Below are 8,766 nucleotides of genomic sequence, written 5' to 3'. Positions count from 1 at the left end.
CTGATTTGGATGTATGTATATGCTTGGATTGGTGCTATGTTATGTTGTGCAAGTGTGTGCATAAAAGGGTGGCAAAAAGGCTTAGTAAATAGCCTTATTTTTGTCCACATGGGTAGACACATGGGGGTGTGTCTAGGCTGTGTGCGACATACAGTCTACCCCATGGGCATGTGTTCCGGCCGTGTGTCTCTTGCACCTTAATTTTGAGAAATAGAATGCTCAGAATTGAGCACACAGGCATGTGCCTCAGCCGTGTGTATGACACGGCCTCAGGCACAGGCATGTGTCCTAGGCGTGTGAAGTTTGCACCTATTTAATGAACTATCATGAATTTTAAATCGACCACACGGCCTAACACATGGGCGTGTGGCTTGGCCATGTGTCTTCAATTTGTTCTTGCGTGACAAATAGAAAGTTACAGGGTTCAGGACACGGTCGTGTGTGACCACACAGCCTACCCATACATGCATGTCCCATATCCACACGAGCGTGTGACCTCTGTTTAGTGAAAAAAATTTTAAAGTTCTCGATTTAGTCCTGAACCACTTCCAATGCATGTTGTGGGCCTCGTAGGCTCGTAATAGGGACTTTAGGATTAAATGTAAAAATTTTTAAATTTGGACGAAAATTTACGGCTCGAAAATGTATGTTTTATTGTGTTTAAGTCCAGTAATGCCTCGTATCCTCTCTTGGTGTCAAATACGGGTAAGGGATGTTACATTTAGTGGTATCAGAGGTACAATTTAGTCAATTCTTGGACTAACATAGCGTGTGTAAGAGTCTAGCTATACATGCCATATATAGTAAATGGATCCCGATTGAGATGTAGCTGATGATGTAAAAAGTAATGCGCCAGCTCCCGCTCAAGGGGCAGGCCATCTGAAAATAGACCTCCCGCGGTCAGTCAAGGAGGAGGGGCTAGGGAAGCCTTCATCCACATGATGAATGAGTGGTATTCGAAGTTTGTTTGAACAAATCCGAAAGCTAAACATCCTCCACCCCTTCTTTATCCTAAACTGATTCCCGTAGTTTCCCAAAGTGTGGATTTGGTAAGACAGGATAAGCCTTCGGTTGATAAGAATCGAAAGCAAGAGGCTAAGGACTTTAGGGCTAATGTAGATAATGGCCCCGAGAGAGCCGAGTTCTAGCTTGAGAATACTATCAGGGTATTTCATGAGTTATCATGTAAACTCGAAGAATGCTTGAAATGTGCTATATCATTATTGAGGGACACAGCATATCACTGGTGGTAGACACTAGTATCTTCGGTACTGAGAGAGAAGGTTACATGGGAATTCTTTCAAGAGGAATTCTAAAAGAAATATATTAGTCAGTGGTTCATCGATCAGAATTGTAAAGAATTTCTTGAGCTAAAACAGGACTGAATATCGGTGACAGAGTATGAGTGAGAATTTTTCAGGCTCAGTAAGTATGCAAGAGAGTGTGTTTCCTCTGAGGCTATTATCTATAAACTGTTAGCTGGAATCTTGAACCTAAAAGAATTTGTTGTATTGGTTGAACGAGCTTGCAAAGCTAAAGAGCTAAGCAAAGAGAAAAGAAAAGACGAGAGTGAGCCTAGAGATGCAAGAAAAAGGCCAATGAGTAAGTCAATTCAATCCCAGTCAAAGAAATCTAGAGAAATGAATTCTTGTTCGAATGTATTAGCTGGGTATTCGCACAGAGACCACATGAAACAATATTCGAGTTTTAAATCTCAAGCTACTTTAATGGCAAGTGTGGGTAATGTTAGGCATAACAGACTCGAATGTCAGCATTGTGGAAGAAGATATCCCAGCGAGTGTAGGATGAATGACCGAGTTTGTTTCAAGTGTTGTTCCCAAGATCATTTTATCGCATATTGTCCTGAGATGGCTGAGAAAGAACAATTTCAGAGTGCAAGGCCGAGTAATACTAATAACAGAGGTAGGCCACCAAAAATTACCGGGAATAGAACTAGCAGTAAAGGTGTGAGAAAAGATACAACCGTGAGATCTGAGTCTAGAGCACCTGCTAGAGCTTATGCCATTCGTGCTCTTGAGGATGCGTCATCTCTCGATGTGATTAGAGGTACATTTTATGTTTATGATACTAATGTTATTGCATTGATTGATCTTAGATCGACTCATTCTTATGTTTGTGTGAATTTGGTATCTAATAAGAGTTTTCCTGTTGAGTCTACTGAATTTGTGATTAAAGTGTCAAACCCCTTAAGCAAATATGTGCTAGTTCATAGAGTTTACAAGACTTGTCCTTTGATGATTCGAGTCACTATTTTTCGGCTGACATAATGTTGTCGCCATTTGATGAATTCGATGTTATTCTAGGTATGGATTGGTTGACACTACATGATGCTATAGTAAATTGTAGACAGAAAACTATTGAATTGAAATGTGAAAATGGTGAGGTTCTCTGGGTTGAAACCGACGAATCAAGTGAATTACCTATTGTGATTTCGTCTATATCTACTCAGAAGTATGTAAGGAAAGGTTGTGAAGCTTAGCTTGCTTATGTATTGAATACAAAGATGTCTGAATTGAAAATTGCATCAGTGTCGATAGTTTGTGAATATCCGGATGTGTTCCCGGAGCAGTTGCCAGGGTTACCACCAGTCAGAGAAGTCGAGTTTGCTATTGATTTAGTACCTGAGACTTCATCGATATTGATTGTTCCGTATAGGATGGCTCTGACTGAATTGAAAGAATTGAAAGATCAGCTGCAAGAGTTGACAGATAAGGGTTTTGTGAGACCGAGTTTTTCTCCCTTGGGTGCTCCAGTGTTATTTGTAAAGAAGAAAGATGGATCTATAAGGCTTTGTATCAATTACCGGCAGCTCAACAAGGTGACTATAAAGAACAAGTATCCCTTGCCGAGAATGTAACAACCGGTTTAGACCCTATTCAGAACAGTGGTTTCGGGACCACAAATCTGAGTCAAAAAATATTTTAAAATTATTTTTAGTGTTTATAGTATGTGAATTGGTATGGTGAAAGTTTCGTGTGAAAATTTTATCGTTTGTGTGCTTGATTTAATAAAAAGGACTTAATCGCGTAAAATGTAAAAGTGTCTTTCTATTTGATAAAGTACTTGGTTGCTATGGTTTATTAATTGTAAAGTCCTTAAAATGAAATTAGGCCACTATTAAGGTTAGTGGACGGTAATAGACTTAATATATGTGATTTTATAATGTTTTAACCAAGGTTATTTTTGTAAATTAGAAATATAAGTTAATAAAATTAAAATAAAAGAAATGAAAGCCATTATTCATCATCTTCTTACTGAAAATTAGAAAAGATAATAGGGTTCTTAAGCTTTGAATTTGAAGGTTCGTTTTTACTCGATTTTTGATAATTTTTACGTTTTTGAGATCGTTGCTTTGAATACTAGCTAACCCATGCTTGAATTTTTGAATTTGATGATGATTTTGTGTTTTTCCATTGTTGAAAGCTTGATGATTTTTGTGTTTGATGATGAAAAATAAATATGTGTTAATAGATTTTCATGTTTAATTAAGTGATTTTTAGTAAAAATGCCTATTTGGGATTAAATTGTGAATTTTGTGAATTGAGTGGTCAAAATGTGAAATAAATGAAAGAAATAGGCTGCTAGGGACCTTAGTGAAATTTGGCCAAGCATGGGTGTGGTGAAATTTTGAATATTTTGTGTTTTGTGAAATAGGGACTAAATTGTGAAAAATATAAAATGTCAGGGGCAAAAGTGTAAATTGCCCATTTATGTGTTTTTGAACTAAATTGAATGAATATGTTAATAAACAAGTTAAATTTTTATTAATTTAGATTAAGAAAAGAGGAAATCGGAATTGGATCAGGGGAAATCTAAAGTTGTCGAATAATCGTCCCGATTCTTTCGTCATTGTCCAAGGTAAGTTCATAAGTAAATAAATGTTGTTAAATTCGATTGTATATATTTTTTTGTGCCGAATTGAATTATTACTTGTATATATATTTTCAAGCTGAATTTGTATAAGTATGGGAGAAGTATTTACGAGTCTGAATTGATCGAGTTACGACGTCCGAAAGCCCGTACAAACCTTAGGAATAATTAGGATACATATGTCATGATATAGGATTCTGATATGTGTTTTCGTGTAAGACCACATCTGGGACGTTGGCATCAATTTGTGATTTACGTGTAAGACCATGTAACACCCCGTACCCGAGACCGTTGCCGGAGTCAGACACGAGGGGTTCGCAGACTTAAATCACTTATTGCACAGTCCATTTTAAATTTCCAGACGAGCTGGCTAACTGTGTCACTGTTTCCTTAAAAATCATATCTCGAGTTCCAAAAGTCGAAAACCAGTTCTGTAATTTTTTCCTGAAACTAGACTCATATATCCATCTAAAAATATTTTTCTAGAATTTTTTTGGTTGATCCAATTAGTACAGTTTATTAGTTAAAGTCTCCCCTGTTTCAGGGTTCAACCACACTGACCTTCAGGCATTACGACTTGGATATCTCCCTGTACAGGGCCTCAATACTGATGCCGTTTGTTTCTATAGAAACTAGACTCGAAAAGGAATCTGTACATATATGGAAAAACTTCTAATTATCTCTGGTTAATTTATAATGAATTTCCAAAGTCGGAACAGGGAATCCAGAAACCATCCTAGCCCTATTTCGCGAAAACTTAAATATCTCCTAATATATTGTTCATATGATCATTTCGTTACTTTTCTATGAAAATAGATTCGTCAAGGTCCGATTACATAATTTATTCACTGTTTAATTTCATTCCTACTATTTTTATTGATTTTTCACATCCACGTCACTGCTGCTATCGGCATCCATTTTTAAGGTAGACTTTACCTATTACATAGTTTCCATGCCTCTTAATGAACATATACATTCAAGATGACTATAACATTATGCTCAAAACGTATATAAGCCATTTTCACATGGCTATCCAAAGTTTTACATACCAAATTTCAACAAAACATAACAGCCTATACATGCCGAAATGTTCTCCTAGACCAACTAAGAAGAAAATACCAAAAGTTGCTAGTCGGTGTGATGACTTCGATGACGGTCCTGAATACGCAAAAAGTCGAGTCCAAGAAACCTAAAATAGGTGACAAGCAAACACCGAATGAGTATATAACTCAGTAAGTCATAAGCATTACACTACCATCCATTAATAAAATTTTCACAAGAGGAAACAACGAAATGAGGCTAAGTACTCCATCCATACCGAACTATGCCATAGTTTCTTAGACCTTACGATTCAATCTCATTCCAAGTCCTACATTGACATTTCATGCGCTATTCAATAGAATAATTGAGGCATTTCCATACATCATTTTATTTTCGTTACAATCATACAACTAAGCGAACTTTCACCTATTCCACGATGAACCTTATGTACGTGACTTCAATTATAATCATCACATAGGTTCAAAACTTACCGCGCTCAACTCCAAATATAAACATAGCACCTATTAGCCATGAACTCAAGGTACTTACCCTTTCCACTGTCTGAAATCGACTCGGTAAGGTCGCACCCTTAATATAAATAATTGATAGAAAATATATATATAATGGGTTCGCACACATAGTGCTTAATAATCAACCACGCACACTTAGTGCCATGTACTTTAAACTCGCACACTTAGTGCCATACATTTCAAGCCCGCACACTTAGTGCCAATCTCACAACCGTGAACACTTATTGCCCGCACACTTAGTGCCGAAAACCAGCCACTCTATACGCTTCACTTCCTTTTTACATTCGATAATTTCATCTCTACATACATATACATTTGTATACATTTCATCTCATTAACCACAATTGCATAGGTATTACGATCATTTAAATCAATACCAACTATATGCTTAATGACTTACCTTGTGTTGGGTAAAATAATTCCAAGTCGGCTACTCGATGACCTTCGATTTCCCCTTGTTGGACGCCTCTCCTTTAGGATCTTGAGCTTAAACAAATAAATTAACTCATTCAACCGCTTTGCTACATATATTGGTATTCACATTTTAATGATTTTATGACATACGAACGGCATGGTAAAATTTTTATCTTGCTACCTTATGTTCATAGCTATTCGACTAATAACCATATGCTATCGCCCTACTATCAATAATTCAATCACACATGCATATATATATATATATGTCCGAATGTGCAAAGCTTAGACTCAACATCACCTATGCTCTTAATTTGATGGCCGAATATGCATACATATATACATGATATCAACTATACTATCATCTTTAATTCACTTAAACATAAAATTTCATCTCATGAACACTTGACCGAATTCTTCCTAATCTAGCATGGCTTCACATATATTTATAACATCCTACAAATCCACATATAACACATTTCTACATAAATTTTCTTTTACTTTTCCACTACTTCCATTCACAACATCAAAAGCACCATACACATGTATCATTACAAAGCTTCACACTTAGCATGCAAATGACATCAACACAAATCCACCTTAGCGAAACTTAACTCATCTTCATGCCTCATCACCACAACATCAAACATCAACCAAGAAGACAACACCCATGGCGAATATCATCTCCATCCCATAGCAAAGATTTAAACCATGGGCTAGGTAGAACTCAAACTAACAACTAAAACATGCATGAATCTCATGGACAACATCAAACATACCTTAGTCTAGCAAACTAACATAGCTGATTTTCTCAAGCTCTCCCCTTCTTCTTAGAACATTCGCCAAGGAAGAAAAATGTGAAAGGATGGACACTTTTTTTTTCCTTTGTTTTCATCATATTCCTTTTTTTCATTATTTTATTCTTTCTAACATAACCACTAACCCAACATGTTTGCAACATGTTTCCACTCATAACATGGCCGGCCACCATGCTTAAATTTTGGGTAAATTGACATGCAAACCCATCATTTTCACAACATGCATTAATAGACCACTTTACATTTGTCTAGCACATTTCTAAATTTTCTCACACAAGTCCTATTTGATAAAATTCACTTACAATTAACAAAATCCAAACATGAAATTTTCACACATGCATATGTACATATAATGAGCATCAACTATGACGGTTAATTATTTTTATGACTCGGTTTAGCGGTCCCGAAACCACTTTCCGACTAGGGTCAATTTAGGGCTGTCACAGACCATGTCTGGGACATCGTCATCGTATTCGATTTAATGTAAGACCACGTCTAGGATGTTGGCATTGTACGAGCTTTTAAACTATCCTAGTATCCTTATTAATTCCAAATGGTTCCACAAGCAATATTGAGTAATGATCGAATGTGAAATTGAGCTAAGAGGTCAGGTATGTGCTAAGTTAAATGATTAGGAAAGTAAGGAAAATGTGTACTTGTGAATTATACATTCAGTCATTAATATTATAATGTTAATGTTTATGAGATAATGATTGAGTTTGTAAGCATAATACATGTACATTTGGTTAAATTCTATTTGGTTCGGTCTAGTTTAATTGAATTATGTTTTGCATTAAAATAAATTATTTGCTTATGACTTACTAAGCTATTTAAGCTTACTATGTAAGTGTTTGTTCATTGTTTTATAGATTTTTTGAAAGCTAGTTACGAGCTCGGGGATCATCAGAGAAATCCGTCACACTATCGATCACTATTTTAGTATTTTCTTTTTAAATTTTAACTTTGAATCTATGGCATGTATAGGCTACCTTGTGTTTTGTTTAGTTTTGAAATTGTAAATGTAAAGCCATGCAAAAATGGCTAGTAATGATGCTTATGTTTCTGCATTTTCAGTCAAGGTATAAGTTCATGTTGGAAATTATGTTTCATGAAATATGTTTGTGGTGTGCTTGATATATGATTTGTTATGATGTAATGATAAGTATGGTTTATAATTAGCTCATCTTGGTAAGATTGTTAATTGGTATGATATGCATTTTTGGTTGTTATAATTCGGCTTAAGTGAATTAAGTATGGTTGTTGGATGTGTTTTGGGTATAGTTTATTATTGAATTACATTTTGACTGTAATTTGTTTATTTATTAGTTTGGGAAATGGCAGTGATGAGCTATTATATTTGGTTGATGATAGATAAATGAATACATATGTACTTATGTCATGAATTTTGGTGATTTGGGATGTAAAGGTCAAATTGTTATATATATATATGTTATTGTATGTCCGGCTATGATATTTGACTATTTATGTTTGGTTTACGATGGCAACAAAAGATATGTTTTAACTGTTATATGGAAGTCATATTAAATGACCGAATATATATATATATAAATTGATTTAGTTGTGTATATGAAATTTTGGCATGATTTATAGCATATGAAATTAACATGTTTTGATTTGGCTAAATTACATGAAAAATGATTAATGTTAGTTAAGTGAGCAATGTATGAATTGGTTATGTTGCAAGTGAAATTTGGTTATTTAGATATGCTTGTATGTATTTGTAAAATTTTGCTTAGTTAACCATGAGGTATAATTCAACTTAGCCTAATATGCGCAAGTGGGAAAGCTTATAAATGAATGTATTGCTGTAAGTTGAGTACATGAAAATGAATTATGATTAATGATTATTTTAAGAGTTCAAATGCCATGTTTTTTAGTTAATATGTTCGGCTAATAGAAATATAAAGTATATGCGATATGATATGTTTTATGTTAATAAAATCGGTAAAATGATGAAATAAATATTATTAATATGTTTAATTTCTAAAGCATGATTAGTATATGTTTTATAAGTGGTAAAAAATCATGTTGGTTTTTGTTTGGTTAAGTAA

The 8,766-nt window shown here is 34.9% G+C and overlaps 1 long non-coding RNA gene across 1 annotated transcript; it reads right to left on the bottom strand.

The window, feature by feature from the left end:
• Nucleotides 1-5,012: 5,012 nt before the first annotated feature.
• Nucleotides 5,013-5,887, bottom strand: LOC128284139 (uncharacterized). The gene is made up of 3 exons (XR_008274467.1): nucleotides 5,863-5,887; nucleotides 5,210-5,260; nucleotides 5,013-5,080 (listed from the first exon to the last, which is right to left on the bottom strand). It is a non-coding gene; the product is annotated as an uncharacterized LOC128284139 (long non-coding RNA).
• Nucleotides 5,888-8,766: the final 2,879 nt, after the last annotated feature.

Source organism: Gossypium arboreum, chromosome 11 (genome assembly GCF_025698485.1).
Source record: "Gossypium arboreum isolate Shixiya-1 chromosome 11, ASM2569848v2, whole genome shotgun sequence".
Lineage (NCBI taxonomy): Eukaryota > Viridiplantae > Streptophyta > Magnoliopsida > Malvales > Malvaceae > Gossypium > Gossypium arboreum.
The sequence above is the reverse complement of the archived record's forward strand: the minus strand, read 5'-3'. Positions and strand labels throughout refer to the sequence as shown.